This window comes from Oratosquilla oratoria, chromosome 8, assembly GCF_046742065.1.
Source record: "Oratosquilla oratoria isolate Oo_2021 chromosome 8, ASM4674206v1, whole genome shotgun sequence".
In the NCBI taxonomy this organism is placed as follows: Eukaryota; Metazoa; Arthropoda; class Malacostraca; order Stomatopoda; family Squillidae; genus Oratosquilla; species Oratosquilla oratoria.
Genome location: NC_134784.1, coordinates 36,249,882 through 36,267,223, shown reverse-complemented (window position 1 = coordinate 36,267,223; position 17,342 = coordinate 36,249,882).

Here is a 17,342-nt window from a genome sequence, read left to right as displayed (position 1 = left end):
ATATATATATATATATATATATATATATATATATATATATATATATATATATATATATATATATGCTAGTGATGAAAATGCCAATATGCTTCTGTTTCTAAATAAGAATATGAACTAATTTGTATGAAAAGATAATTGAGGAAATAAAAAATATGCTAACAATGAAATCTAATATATCCTTGAGTATTCACCTTGGTCTTTGGATCACGTGCTGGGCTAATTTGTATGAAATAAGTATTAAAACAAGGGAACATTAAAAGCAGTTTTTAGGAAAACATCTATTACAAATTAGTCAGTTTAGGTTAGTTTTTAAGAAAACATTTATTACAATTTAGTCAAAGCTTTATACTGTATGTGTATGTGTGTGTATTAACAAAACTCCCACTCCCACATGCACCCTCCAAACATAGACCCATGCATGCAGAGGCGGACAAAAGTTTATACACCACACCCACCCTCAGACACCCTCCTTTCACTCACTTGCGCGGTAGATAGCATACTAAAGTAGCACCAATTAAAGTATGACTTTTTCCCTTTACAATGACATAACAATCAAAATAATATGTAAAATAGAACCAGACATATAGCTTATTAAAGGACAAAAACATTGATTTTTCAGGAGAGACAGTTAAACTGGGAGCCTGGATACTGTAGATAGGCGGCATGCTTCTACCTCTAACTTTGATAACGCACTGATATCTATAAAATTCAAAATCATGTGTTTACTGTTGAGAATCATAGCTTGCTTCCGATTGGTGGGAGGAGTTGCCAGATATCTCCATAAACACAATATCGTAAACAAAATAGAACTGGCTATTGAAATTTTTACTTTATTTCAATATACAGAATATGCAATGGGGTTGTGACTACACACCATAGTAGGATGAAATTTGTTTAAAGATTTAAGTCATAAAGGCGACTACTACCTCACGAGTCTTTTACCGGTAAAATACCGGTAATTCCGGTAACGGCATTGTTGTTTACCGGTAATTCCGGTACTGAGATTAGCGGTATTTGCCCAGCACTACCGGACGGTAATTTACACGACCTGCTGTGATAGATGAACTAACGGATGTCTGAGGATGAACCTACTTTGAATGTTGAATAGTAGGAGCAGTATTAGGACTAAATACATCACTTTATATGAGTACATTTTAATTTTACAAAAAAAATGAGAGCTGTGAGCCAGTTCTGTTACTTTGGTTAACTCCCATCATGTTTATTTTTTAACATATTTTATCATATCTACAAGTTTGAAAGCACGGACTTGTCAATATCAAGGTATTAAGACTTTCGTTTGGCCCTGGATTTCCTGACTTGACTGACAACGGGAGTTATGAGACAGTTCATGGCATCTTAAAGCGGTCAAGGTACCCTAGAAACCCGGTTTCTATTGAAAACCTCAAAAAAAAAACTCTCAATCCTTATCGATTGGTACAGAAATCCGTAGAATAAACAAATATTATGTCTAATTTACTGCGGTGGAATTTTGTTAAAATATTTGCGTTTTGGGCTCCTCAGCTGTTAAAATCAGACTCATGCATTTGACGTAATACGTTATACACAAGATAGGCGGCCCGACCCCATAATACACAAATGAAGACGTTTAATATTTTATCAAACGCCCCATCAGCTCTCGCCATAGTTTAGTTGCCCATTACAAGTTCATATCATTGGTTCACGATCCTGAAGTTATATAATTATATTTATTGCATAATAATAAAGAATAATCGACAGCCTAACAGTAACTGGCCCGGTTATTAAGTTGAATAGCTTATCTCTTCCATCTAGTCCAACGTGATCACATTTGATTGTCATGTTAATAATGGGGTAATACTATGGAAATAGAAACATCGTACATATTGTCATATATTTATCATGTTTATGTAGCCTAGGCAGATAGGTTCTTTACAGGTGCTATTTTTATTTAACGGCTTCAACATATTTGAAATTATTCAGTTGTCATGCCCAGAAATAGGTCTAAATGCGTCTAGTGTGTCAATACTGTACACACAAGCAGGATTGCCGCGTTTTCTATACTGCCGTGTGGAATGGGAGAGTGTTGCCATACCGGGGTATACATTTTCCTCGGGCGAGTGCCGACTTTCATAGCAAGATATAATTTTTTTTTCTTGAACGTATATAAGGCCCTCATGCCCTAACATATTCAGTAAAATATAAAAAATATTTTTTATATTATTATCGCAAAAAGATAGCTGACTTTAGCGGAGATTTTTTTCTACACCTTAAAACGTATCTTTTGGGGTACAATATTTTATGAGTAACATAATTACCAATAAAAGTCATATATTTTGATGCACCATTTACTATTTGATAACTAGTTATATGATTTTTAAACAACAGCTAGAGTTTTTAAATGTTTTGAACAGCCCGCTGATATGTAGATAAAAATTTCCTCGCGCAATTGCCACATGCCGCTATTTTTCTACGTTTTGGAACAAAATTGTACGAAACGGCCCTGCACACAAGCTGGTCCTGACGACAGTGCTGCCACCACTCGAACAAGTCTTACCGGTATACAGTACAGGTGAGGAACCCAAAATGCACTTGGATGACTTTAAACTTCTTAAAAATATTCTCTGGTAAAAATATTTCAACAAAATTGCACCCCAGTAAATTAGATATATTATTTGTTTATTCTGTGGGTTTCTGTGCCAATCGATAAGGATTAAGAGGTTTCTAGTCTGCCACCGATAGAAACCGGGTTTCTGGGGTGTTTACCTTGACCCTCTTGAAGCTCGCTTCGAGTTGTCGGTAGTGCCAAGGTCTAAATATACAGGTCAGACCGTTTGAATTCTTCTGCGCAGCTTCTGACGTCATTAGGCTGGGTCCATTTTCTCTTTGTGAAACACTGAAGAAAACTGTGAAACGCCAAGGAAGACAGGAACTATAATATTTTATATATTATATATATATATATATATATATATATATATATATATATATATATATATATATATATATATGAGAGAGAATGCGGGTGGGGAAGGGCAAACGAAGATGTGTTAGGAATAGAGTTTATTGCCCTAACGTTGCGACCAACTTGGTCTTCTTCAGAGGACTACAGCATTACAGACGGATCACAATTCTTATATTCGTAGTGAGAGGGAACCCGCCAAGGTATGAGCGTCATGTTTTCCCTTTGGCTAACGATTTAATTATTAGGACACTTGCTGCTTTCGAGAGGCATTTAAATCCGTCTCTGTCGTTGTTGTTCTTGTTGGCGGCGATATGTGCAGCTTCCACAGTTTTTCTCATTTTCTTCTCAAATCCCTCGTGTAGAATTTCTGCGTTGTTCCAATCAGGTAGATGTCCACATTTGTCCAGGTGACGAACCAGGGAGTTAGATGTTCTATGAGCCCTGAGATCGTTTTTGTGCTCATTCAAGCGTTTATTGAACCCTCGACCTGACTCACCGAAATAAGATGATGGACAACCGTTGCATGGAATACGGTAAATGACACTGAGATTATTACGCATATTATTATGTTTCTTAAATATTTTTCCTATTTTATTGGAAGATGTTTTTGCTATATTTATTCCACCTTTTAACAAATAATCATCAATAGCTATGGTGTTTGTAGAATTAGGGACAGAAATAAAATGAGACTTATCCTTTCCCGGGGTCCGGACGTTTGAGCCATCGTAGATCTTCTTGGCTTTCCTCGTTGTCCTGGTGATCAAACCTCCGGGGTATTTCAGCTTCCTAAAGGTATTCTTGATGTATGTAAGTTCATCCTCTAGGAATTCTTCACTGCAGATACGAAAAGCTCTGAGAAAGAAACCTATTAGAACACCCGTTTTAACACGTCTGCTGTGTGCTGAAAAATAATGGACAAAGTCGTCCCTATTGGTGGGTTTCCTGTACACCGAGAAACTTACCTGTTGAGAACCTCTGTGTATCAACGTGTCTAAAAATGGTAAATTACACTCTTTTTCTAGTTCAACTGTGAATTGAATGTCTTTATTCACAGCGTCGAGTCTTCTCAACTTATTTTCTATATTAGTTCTTTTTGGCATCACCACGATTATGTCATCCACGTACCTTAACCAAGTGGTACCTCTTCCCATGATGTTGATGTATTTGTCCATTTCTAATACTTCCATGAATAAACATGCCATGACAGCAGATAATGGACTCCCCATTGCGAGACCTCTAATCTGTTTAAATTCAATGTTGTTAAACATAAAATATCCAAATTTGACACACATGGAAATAAGTTTTATATAATCAGATCTTGGGACTGGAAGGATATCATCATCGATATCTGTTGTTACTTTCTTCACTGCTTCTAGGGCATCAAAAATAGAAACATTTGTGAATAACGCTGTTATATCGAAGCTTGCCAACTTTTTATCACTTACATTTAGATCTTTAAGTCTCTGGATCAGGTCGGAAGAATTTCTTAAATGGGCCCCGCTGATGGAACCGATGACGTTGGAAAGGGGTTTTGCCAGACATTTCGCTAGTCTGTGCGGAGCGCTACCAATCCCTGAAGTTATGGGCCTCATGGGGATATTTACCTTATGTACTTTAGGTAGACCGTGCATTAACGGGGGTTTTGGAGCTTCTTCTAGTAATCCTAACAACTTTTTTCCCCTGGTTGATTTACGTGTTAAAACGGGTGTTCTAATAGGTTTCTTTCTCAGAGCTTTTCGTATCTGCAGTGAAGAATTCCTAGAGGATGAACTTACATACATCAAGAATACCTTTAGGAAGCTGAAATACCCCGGAGGTTTGATCACCAGGACAACGAGGAAAGCCAAGAAGATCTACGATGGCTCAAACGTCCGGACCCCGGGAAAGGATAAGTCTCATTTTATTTCTGTCCCTAATTCTACAAACACCATAGCTATTGATGATTATTTGTTAAAAGGTGGAATAAATATAGCAAAAACATTCTTCCAATAAAATAGGAAAAATATTTAAGAAACATAATAATATGCGTAATAATCTCAGTGTCATTTACCGTATTCCATGCAACGGTTGTCCATCATCTTATTTCGGTGAGTCAGGTCGAGGGTTCAATAAACGCTTGAATGAGCACAAAAACGATCTCAGGGCTCATAGAACATCTAACTCCCTGGTTCGTCACCTGGACAAATGTGGACATCTACCTGATTGGAACAACGCAGAAATTCTACACGAGGGATTTGAGAAGAAAATGAGAAAAACTGTGGAAGCTGCACATATCGCCGCCAACAAGAACAACAACGACAGAGACGGATTTAAATGCCTCTCGAAAGCAGCAAGTGTCCTAATAATTAAATCGTTAGCCAAAGGGAAAACATGACGCTCATACCTTGGCGGGTTCCTTCTCACTACGAATATAAGAATTGTGATCCGTCTGTAATGCTGTAGTCCTCTGAAGAAGACCAAGTTGGTCGCAACGTTAGGGCAATAAACTCTATTCCTAACACATCTTCGTTTGCCCTTCCCCACCCGCATTCTCTCTCATTTGTCTGAAATAATCTTATATATATATATATTTATTATATATCATATATCATATATATTATATATTCATATATATAGACAGGAACTATAATATTCTATATATATTTATTAATAACATATTTTATATAATATTTGTCAGAATATAACTAATTGCGTGGAGCGGTGCACCAGCTTCAACTGACAGCTATAGGACCCGCCAACCCGACTTTGAACAGCCAGGTGACGTTCACGGGCCCGCTGCGCCAACTCCCTCGAAATTCGGTCGGAAGTGGTTAGACCTTATATTCTTAGATCTTGGGTAGTGCATCACATCTGATTATCTCGATATGGATGCGGCCAGATATTTACAAAATTACAGACACGGTAAACTATGGTACAAATTATTCATTATACCAATATTAACTAAAAACAATTAATATAACTAGAGTTGTCAGTAATGATTACGAGTCTTTTACAACCGCAAACAAACACATATATAATCATACAACCATGCCCTAAATAATGGTACAGTATTAATATAATGTTATTTAAAAGAACGCTACATAATATAGCCCTAACCGGATATATGAGCATGTGGGAGACAAAAAAAATCAAAGCACCGAAAACGCCCATTGTTGTCACATTTCTGTGGGGCTTTTCATATTTCGTTAATGTTCAGTTGTGTACATGGACGCGATATAGCGTTAGAAAATTAATTATTATTTTTGTAAATTATAATGTATCAACGTAATATGCAATTTTCTTGGCGGAAATAAAAAAAAAACAAGTTGCTTAAACAGATTTCATAAGTGAAGAAGTCGCGCCGGACGAATGATACGCCATATTTATGATAGATGCCGACGTCGAAGAAATGAAAGGATGATAAAGTCGTCTAACCTAACCTAACATGTATCTAGTAAACCGGTACCTGTAATTTAAGGTCATCCGTATCGTCGTCATGGATGTTGGTGGCCTGTTCAATCACTCTTTCTAATTGCGGGGTGTATAGGTTTTTCATAGGTTGAAGGAATGCATGGATATCAGCTCCGTAGCATTCCTTCAAGAATATATACTTCGCGAGGTACTGGCGGAAGTACCGAGGGCGTACACCAGGCCTCAACTAGACCGGGCAGACAACACTTGACAAGCGACAAGATGGCGTCTCGATCCTATGCTAGCGACTTTGTTCGTTAGTACATTTGCTTGTAGCGAGGTATTTTTTATTCTTATTTCCGCCAAGAAATTCGCATATTACGTTCATGTATTATAATTTACAAAATTAACATTTAATTTTCTAACGCTACATCGCGTCCATGTACACAACTGAACAAATACCTCCCGAATTTATCTGTAGTTACCACAACCGGCTGGTCTCACCTCCAGCTTTCGATAACTCCGCAAAGATTCGTCTATCGGTGGCAAAGAAACCGCCACCCAAATACCATTGAGGGGAAGTTGTCTCCTTGGAGAGTCACCCATGAGCAACTGCTCAAAGTATTCGTCAAAGGAATACTCCTCCACACATGACGCAAGCTCATCAGCTATTCGGATTTGGCTCCTCTAAGTCCCAGATTTAGAGTGGAGTTAGTAAATCGACAGAAGTGCACACCTAAGTGAAATATCAATAGAAAATTAATTGTCAATTTTGTCAAACCTAATACATCAGCGTAATATAATCTTTCGTCGGCGAGCTTCGTGACGCCATGTTTGTTTTTGTTTGTTGTCGAAGAAGCATTAACAGAAGTCGGTATTTTTTTTCGGAAATACACACCTACGCATTACATTAGAAAACGACACATTGATTTTGCTTCTAGACACCATGTTTGTTTTTGGTTGTTGTCGAAGAAGAACTAACAGAAGTCGGTATTTTTCGGAAATACACACCTACGCATTACATTAGAAAACGAGATATTTATTTTGCAAATTGTAATAATTCAACCTAATATACTTGGCGGAAATAAACAACAAAGTTGCTAAAAACAAATACACTACCGAACGAAGCTGCGATCATAGGACAAAGTCAAATTTATTACGTTAGTTCGTCTTCGACAAAAAAAAAAAAAAAAAAAAAAAAAATGGTGCTTCGATGTTCGCCGACGTCCGAGGCTAGTGTATCGTCTTTAGCAACTTTTGTTGTTACTGATTTCCGCCACTAAAATCGTATATTAGATTGGTGTATTTAAATTTACAAAATCAAAATATATTCTTATCGATCTATCGCTTAGGTGTGCACTTATGGAGTAATAGGGTGGATTTTTTTTTCAGGGTTCGGTATGCAGGCCTGAGGTCATTTGAATTAAAATTATACTCGACATCAGCGATTCCCTTGACGTGCCTACCCTTATCCATTCGCTTTTTTTTGTTTTTTTTTTTTCCCTTGAAAATCGACTTGGAAAAAGTGTTGTTAGATTTTTTGCGTTTCCTAAGCAACTTTCGCCAAATCTACCCAGGGCCCTTACATGGGAGGGGGGAGGTGCCCGAGGCATCACTTTCTAGGCCCCCCCCCCCAAGATAGGTGTAGCAATTTTAGCCTGAATTTGCTGCCCATATTGGCTAACAAAATAATGATAATAAAAAAGAGGTAAAACAAGACCTAAATATTTTACCGTAATCGACGATTTCTGCGTTATAATCAGTAAAATATTAAATATTTTCCCTTATCATAAAGAAATTGCAGCATGAGGAATGTTTTTTTTTTTTTCTATTATGAAAAATACGGTATTTGTTCAGTTGTGTACATGGACGCGATATAGCGTTAGAAAATTAAATGTTAATTTTGTAAATTATAATATATGAACGTAACATGCGATTTTCTTGACGGAAATAAAAATAGAAAATACCATGGTTCAAGCAAATATAGCAACGAACGAAGTCGCTAGCGTAGGATCGGGACGCCATCTTGACGTTTGTCAAGTGTTGTTTGCCCGGTCCAGCTGAGGCCTGGTGTACGCCCTCAGTACTTCCGCCAGTACCTCGCGAGGTATATATCCTTGAGGAAATGCTATGGAGCTGAAATCCATGCATTCCTTCAACCTATGAAAAACCTATATACCCCGCAATGAGAAGGAGTGATTGAACAGGCCGCCAACATCCGTGACGATGACGACGACGATCCGGATGACCTTAAATTACAGGTACCGATTTACTAAATACACGTTAGGTTAGACGAATTTATCTTCCTTTCATTTCTTCGATGTCGGCATCTATCATAACAAACATGGCGTATCATTCGTCCGGCGCGACTTCGTTACATACGAAATGGTTTAGCAACGTTTTTGTTTTTTATTTCCGCCAAGAAAATTGTATATTACGTTGATACACTATAATTTACAAAAATAATAATTAATTTTCTAACGCTATATCGCGTCCAAGTATACAAATGAACATTTACCCCCCATCAACTCCCCATAAGCTTTGCTTCTCGCTCTCCCTTTTCAACTACCAATTTTGTAAAAAAAAAAAAAAAAAATGTATATATGTATGTCTAATTGTATTTAATATTGTTGAATAAACCTAACCTATAATCACGTTACACAAATTAGTCATAGGCAGTGAGATTGGTGGAGTTGTCCCTGAGAACTTTCCCCCGGGACGGCAGTTGGGCATGTATGGACAATGTACCTCATCTAATTTAGCCCCACCCCCCTAGAAATTGTATACTATACAAACCGGTAGCGATGGAAGAAAGGGATATCTCCAGTATATTTGTACTGTCCAGTCTTCTACGTCAGCATATCGATCTTGATTTCAGTCACAGGTGTAAAACAGACTTCTCGCATATGTTAAACAGGTTTCTCACAGATACGCGATTGGAAATGAGTAAAACATCACTTATGTGGAATATTCGGGAGCTTAACCCAGAAAGCTGCCAGTGAATGTGATTGAAAAGAATAAATTATTCAATGTTCCGTCAACACTTCCTCTTGAACATTGCATGGATAGTTAGAGAAAGCACCTTGCAAATTCTCTTTAGATTACACACAGGGAACTGTGCACCACACAGAAGACATCTTCACACTGTACACTATAAGGGGTAATGAAAAATTACCTCCGAATGAAGTTTGTAAACATACTTGTCTTTTCGTTAGATGCGGTAGTACATTACGTATGATTATTCTTCGTTTATTCTTAAATCATTGGGATGGAAAATTAAGTTAAAAATCATACACACCGATTACTAACCAGTGAAATAAATCGTTATGTTGCATTCGGTAAAAAATGAAAAAGTTAAATGAATAAATAAATACTATCGAGGCCACCAACCAAATTTACCTGATTAAAAAATATATAACTATTTATCCTGGTTTTTGTAATATAGCCATAATTCTCCCCATCTATCTATCTATATATTAAGGGATTCTTCCCCCTTATATGGGAGGTAGCTAAGTCAAAGGCACGCACCCACTCCCATCCACCAACTTTGTTTCTCTTTTATCTTAGCTCCTCGTGGATGAAGAGTCATCCCTGTCTCCCGCCCAATACCCGGGTCGGAAGCAATACAATAAGACACAACACATCCACAGCAGGGCCACTTCACCTTCACGGTGACGTCCACCCCCCCCCTCCCTGTCCCCCATGCGGAAAATAGATAAGATGGAGAGAAATCCATTCGAGCTACGTCAAAATATCATCCATCCACTCAGCCCTATTCCCTGCTTTCTCCTTTCCTTGCTCAATAGACATTCCCCTCTTGCTCAAAACCCCTTTTACTCCATCCATCTCATCCTGAGTCGCCCCCTCAAGTTCACTCCATCCACCTCTCCCTTCCACATTTATTTTACTAATCTTTCTTCACTCTTTCTTTGCATGTGTCCAAAACATCACAATATTCTTTCAGCAACTGTATCTGCAATCTTTTCCACCCCTGCTTTCCTCCTCACCTTCTCATTTCTCACTCTATCCAACCTATTATTCCCTACCATACTTCTCAGACATTTCATCTCAAACACATTTAAATTTCTCCTTTCAGCCTCTCTTAAATTCCAAGTTTCTGACCCATACAGTGCAGTTAGCACCATCACTCCTTCATATAATCTTTGCATCCATTCCCAGATGCCTTGAATTTACTTGCTTCCCTAATTTACAATTTACCTCCACCTCTACTCATCCCTTTCCTGCCACATGCAACCCCTAGTACTTAAAACTCTACTTCCTCCAGCCTTTCTCCCTTAAGACTTATTTCCAACTCTGCCATTCTCTCCCCTTATCTCATCACCTTACCTTTACCCCATTTACCTTCTACTTTCTCCTGTTTCATACCTTCTCAAACACTATCTCTGCCTTAATCCATCCTCTGCAACTGTCACAAGCTCAATGTTGTCTGCAAACAACTGGCTCACCTCCCACTTCCCTCCACTATCTCTGACCATCACCATTCTCATTGTCCATTACCCTTACATTTACCTCCCATACCACTCCACCCATGTACACACTGAACAAACACCATGTGAGAATGGATCCAATAAAGGATCCATCCTCAGTTTTTTTTTTTTTGTTTGTTTTTTTTTTTTTTTTAATAGACTTGTCGGCAACTGTCATTTTCATACAAACATTGAACAATCATTGCAACATGATGCAGCCCTACCTTTATTTCAAACCACTCACTAGCTCCACTACTCTCATAAGAATTCTTAACTGCCCTTAACAGCTTTCCCCCAATCCCATATATCTGCAATACCTCCCATAGTGTTTTCCTGTCTACCCTGTCATAACCCTTATCCAAATCCATAAAGGCCCAAAAATATCATTACCTTTTGCCAAAGCCTTCTCGTAAATCTGCCTTACCACAAAAAGTTGATCCATGTATCCTTTACCTTTCCTAAACCCACACTGCTCCTCTCCAATTATTCCCAGTTTCTCTCCTAATCATCTCAATTAAAACCATCCATAGGCCTTCCCAATTATGTTCCACAAACTGATCCTTCTAAAACTTCTACATTTACATTTGTCCCCTTTTCCTTTGTAAAGTGGAACTGTACAGGCACTCCCACAGTTCCCCAGCACTCTCCCCTACCATAGACACATATCAAACAACCCCATAGATTATGTCATCACCTCCAACTTTTTAGCTACTCCATCCTCACATTGCAAATGCTAGCTACCTTTCCACCCTTCTATTTACTCAGCTTCTTTGTCCACCCTCAAAGAGGAGGGAATTTTATCTATGAGTGATTCAGCAATTATTCTTGTTGAATTTCATTGTCATTCAGTTCCTGAGAAAGATGATTTTCTATTTTGAAGTCAACACATGATACAGAATGACACAAAAGTCCCACATGATACAGAATGACACAAAAGTCCCACTAGTACACTGGATCAAGACATCTTATTAAAGGAATTCCAACACAGAATTGGTCTGGCACCAGACACTAAATGCCCCTGGTGCAATCACTACATGGATGACACAGAACATGTTATCTACACCACCCTGTATTCTCATTCTAACCTTCTCACCTTCTCACCATCCACCTGGTAGGTCTATGTAGACCTGTCAGTCTGCATCAGCCTCCTTCAGTCGATGCGGTCATCATACCGTCTCTCTTGTAGTACCCATTCTAACCAACTCCAGTAAACCTCTTTACTGAGTGACCCATGACTCAGTGACTATGATGAGTTCATGGCAACATGCAGGATAAGATAAAACCCAAGACAATGGATTGATTGGTTGATGAAACATAGGGCATATTAATATATCTTTACAAACCAACAAAACAGAGCAAATGATAATATCAGCGAATTTGGAACCCTATTCTGAAGGAAGGGCGTGGAAAAAAAAATTATAGGCACTATGCAACCACCCATCCCCCTCCTGGAAGTGTTCCCACCTACATAAGGTTCACAAGCATTTGCAAGTTGAATATAAACTGAATACAAAATATCATGCCACCAAATGCACTTGTAGCAAAGGATTCACATGGGGACAGAAGTGTTGTCCCACCATGGAAGGTACATTTAATTTGTAGTGAAAGCATGCAGGTTCCAGGATTAGAACACATGCCACATTAACATAAACTCCAACATTCTGTTGACTGAGTTAAGCCCAACCCCCCATTTCAGTCAATAGTGAGCTGGGTGGTTGTTGTGTCAGCAGTAACTGCACCTTCCAGTATGGAATACTTTTACCCCATGTTATCAATGTGCATCCTTTGCTGGAAGTATATTACATTGTGTAACAAATGTTATTCAATTTGTATTCAGACTGAAAATTCTTGTAAACCTTTTTATCCATAGTCACCTTATTATCATATGTCAACCACCTAAGTTGTCAAAATTGGCAACTGATGAGGTAGGTCACTAGTTTTGGGTTGTGTAAATTTGTTACCAGACAAGGAGGTCTTATCATGTCACACTCATTCAGGATGTGTTCATGCCCCATTTTGTCATGCCTCAAAACAGCCAGCACCTGTGCGTATCCTATTTAGCTGTATCCAAGGTTTTCTAGGAAGGTTGATGCCAGGAGAATGAGATGACCAAGTGTCTATATACAACTTTAGCCTTTCAGTCACCATACTGAAACAAGGAATTACAAAGGGATGCCAGCATACCAGATGGAGGAGTATGTGGGGTGAGGACGTGCCCCCACTCCAATCCTAAATCCACTAGCAATAATGGATAATGCTATATATATTCAAAGACAGACAAAATGATACAGGTCTTGAGTGTGTATAAAAAATTTAGCAAGAATAATGGTTAACCAGGCAACTTCAGTTTCTATTTACCTAATTTCCAGCACATATGCTTACATTTTCAGCCTTTCAGATTAGCTAAGCCAAAAATCCTTTTTATGTATACCAATAGGCTTCTTCCCCCTTACAGGGGAGGTAGTCAGCCAAGGCATGCACCCACCTCCACCCATCAAAAAGGCCCCTTCCCTCACACACACACTCCTCACCCATTAGAAAGCAAAGTTAGGCATGTTTCAGATCATATTTTTTACCTGCTAGTATTTGTTAGAGTAAAATTCTTTATGGAGGAAGAGAGGGAGTAATTGGTGAGGAACAGAGTGGTTTAGGAAAAGTAGGGGTTGTGTGGATCAGATTTTTGTGGTATGACAAATATGTGATAAAGCTTTAGCAAAGGGTAAAGATGTTTTTTGGGCCTTTATGGATTTGGAAAAGGCTTATGACAGGGTGGACAGGAAGGTACTGTAGGTTTTGTAGATATATGGGATGAGAGGAAAGCTGTTAAGAGCAGTAAAAAGTTTTTATGAGAATAGTAGAGCCTGTGTTAGAAATGAAGAGAGTGAGTGGTTTGAGGTAAAGGTAGGACTTCATCAGGGATGTCATGTTGCCATGTGTACATGGATGGTGTGGTGCAGCAGGTTAATGCAAGAGTCAGGGGCAGAGGATTGGAGATAGTTATTAAAGAAAATGGAGAAAAATGGGAGGTAAGCCAGTTCTTGTTTGCTGACAACACTGTACTTGTAGCAGGATCAAAGGAAGGATTAAGGAAGTTAGTGACTAAGTTTGGGAAGGTGTTCAAAAGGAGAAAATTCAAGGTAAATATGGGTAAAAGTAAGGTGATGAGATGTACAAGGGGAGAGGATGGCAGCAATTTGGAAGTGAGTGTTAAAGGAAAGAGCTCAAGGAAGTAGATAGCTTTAGATATTTGGGGATGCATGTGCTAGGAAAGGAGTGGAGGTGGAGGTAGATTATAGACTAGGAGAAGCAAGTAAGTGACTTGGGGGATAAAAATATGTAATGAGAAACAGACATTTGGGAATGGATGCTAAGAGGAGATTGTATGAAGGGGTGATTGTGCCAACAGCACTGTACAGGGCAGAAACATGGAACATAAGAGAGGAAGAGTTTAAATGTATTTGAGATGAAATGTTCGAGAAGTATGGTAGGGTTTACAAGGCTGGATAGAGTGAGAAATGAGGAGGTGAGGACAGTGGGGGTAGGAAAGGAGTTGGGAAATAGGGTTCATGAAAGAGTAATGGGATGGTTTGGACACATGATAAGAATGAGTGAAGAAAGATTAGTATAAGAAGTGTGGAAAGCAGAAGTGAATGGAGTGAACATGAGGGAGGAACAGAGGGTAAGATGGATGGATGGGGTAAAAGGGACACTGAGAAAGAGGGGGACGTCTGTTGAGGAAGGAAGGGAGAAGGCAGAAGATAGGGGTGAGTGGGGAATGATTGTGTATGGATGATGCTGTGATGCATGGAAGGGAGTCGGTGGGGCATGGGGGGTTAGGGAGTGGTTGTATGTGAATATTTGATGCAGCCCAAAGAAATTTCTCCCTGTCTTCAATGTTTCTACATGGAAGGATGGAGATGGGAGTCACCAATTACATAAAGTGGCCTTGCTGTGTCTTGCTACATTGCTTCTTACCCAGGACAGGGAGTGAGATGTAGGGATGACCTGTCATCCAGGAGCCAAAATAAGAGGCAGGGAGGGGTAGTGAATAGGAGGAGAGTGGGTGGGGATGAAATGGGAGTGGATTTATGCCTTTTGACTTTGGCTACCTCCCTTGTTAGGGGGGAAAAGCTCTTGGTATATATAAAATTCTTTAACAAATACATACATACATGTACCAAAGGCTTTTCCCCCCTTACAAGGGAGGTAGCCAAAAAACAAAAGTATAAAAACCACTCTCACCCATTCCATCCCTAACACACTCCACTCCCCTCCACCCTCTTATCTTGGCACCTCCTGGATGACGGATCATCCCTGCATCTCACCCACTGCCTTGGGTCAGCAGTGTCACAAGACACAGCACATCCACAGCAAGGCTGCTTCATTAAATCGGTGACCCCCCTCATGCAGAAAAAGATAGGGAGAAATCCCTTCAGGCTGCATCAAAATATTCACCCATACTCCCTCACCCCCGATCCACTCCCCCTCATGCATCACAGCATCATCCATACACAACCATTCTCCATTCACCCCTATCTTCTGTCCTCTCCCATCCTTCCTCAACAGACATTTCCCTTTCCCAATGCCCCTTTTACCCCATCCATCCCTCTCATCCTAGGCCATCCCCTCATGTTCACTCCTTCCACATCTCTTTTACTAGTCTTTCTTCACTCATTCTTTCCGTGTGTCCAAACCATCCCAATACTCTATCATCAACCCTATCTCCCAACTCCCTTTCCACCACCATTCTCCTCCTCACCTGATTTCTCACTCTATCCAGCCTAGTAACCCCTATAATACTTCTCAGGCACCTCATCTCACATTCAATCTCCTCCTCTCCTATGTTCCATATTTTTGCCCTGTACAGTGATGTCAGTACCATCACTCTTTCATACAATCTCTTTAACAAATGCTATCATGAAAAGAAATTATATAGAAATATGCCTAGTTTGACTTCCTGAGAAATCCCCTTAAATGTCATGACCACACATGTATAGGAGTATAAAAACAATATTAAGCATTCCAAACAATTATTTAATAAGGAGAGCTTATACATTAAATCATAAACCACAGTTTAGTACATTTCAGTTCTAAATGAAACCAATATTGAAGCATCAGGTAAGAACCAACCTTCTGCATGATTTCCAATTAGTTCAACATCAATAACAATATGAAAAATATATCACATACAAAAAGCAATTACAATACATCAAGAAGAGTACTGTAGACCAATTTTCTTTTATTTATTTATTTATTTATTTTTTTAACTTTTCTTTTTTATACAGAAGTGGATGGAGGAGCAAGGCTAGCATACTAGCATGCTGCCTAACACTGGGCTTGTATGTAGTTTTACAGTATCTTACTACACACTGCCAAGGTACTGCACACAAACACTACTATGGCTATGTACAGCACCTTTCACAATTAGCGATAGTAGGTATTAATCACAATACACCTACACCACTTTCGGGTTATTTACTGCATCAAACTCATCAATTTTATCATTTCCATGAGCACTACATTGTACTCTACATTTCTAACAAGCTTCTCCTATGCCCCTTTGTTCATGAAGCAGTTGCAACAACAGACAGTGGTGCCCATTTAATCTGGTCTGTTAGATTCAATTCATATCAAGTCATTTTTGGATAAACAGATTCTGGAAGGAAGCACGATAAAATCCTAGTTTATCTACTTTTGGCCTTCATTTTACGAGCACAGTCCAAATCAATCACTCTCATGCACACACATAGAGAGATTTGCTAGTACAGGGTGAAAGAACATCAAGAGAATGTAACAAAAAACTGAAGACAGACTGTTTGAAGGATGTAAGAAAGCATCATTTGTGGAACAAATGGAAGAGGAAATATTTCAGGTAAACTACAAAGACAAATTTAAAGTTAAGTTTCACAAATGAAAATGCAAAGACAGGACTTCATTAGCATAGCTCCAACCTACATTACAATTACATAAATATATGTGTACTCTCATACACATGCAATGAATGGCAACTAGAATGATCCATAGCCTGGTTGATAAGACATGTAGGATTAGAAAAACAACTAGGTTTCCCTACATTAGAGGAGCAAAAAAGAAAGGTGATATTACAGTTATCTTTAGGACAGATACTGGAATGGAAAAATTGATTGAGAGGATCTGTTAATATAGGATGAAAGAACAAAAAGATGTAACAAAAACAAACAATTCAGACTGTTTAGAAAGTATAGTTTACCAAAACAAAAATAAATAAATTTGGGGACCAAATTAGAAGAAATAATTCAGGCAGACACCATACAGGAATTCAAGGAAAAGTTTGACAAATGAAGATATAGAGATGGGACCCAATGAGCATAGCTCCTCCAACCCTATATATTACAATTTGGATTGAATATGGATTATTCATTGTTCAGCCAGTCTGCAGAAGGCAAATCACCTATGGAACAACTCCAGATTAAATGGGTATTATGACCACAGATAGAAGATAGCATTGTACATTCTTTCTGGAGACCAACAACAGGTAACCACTA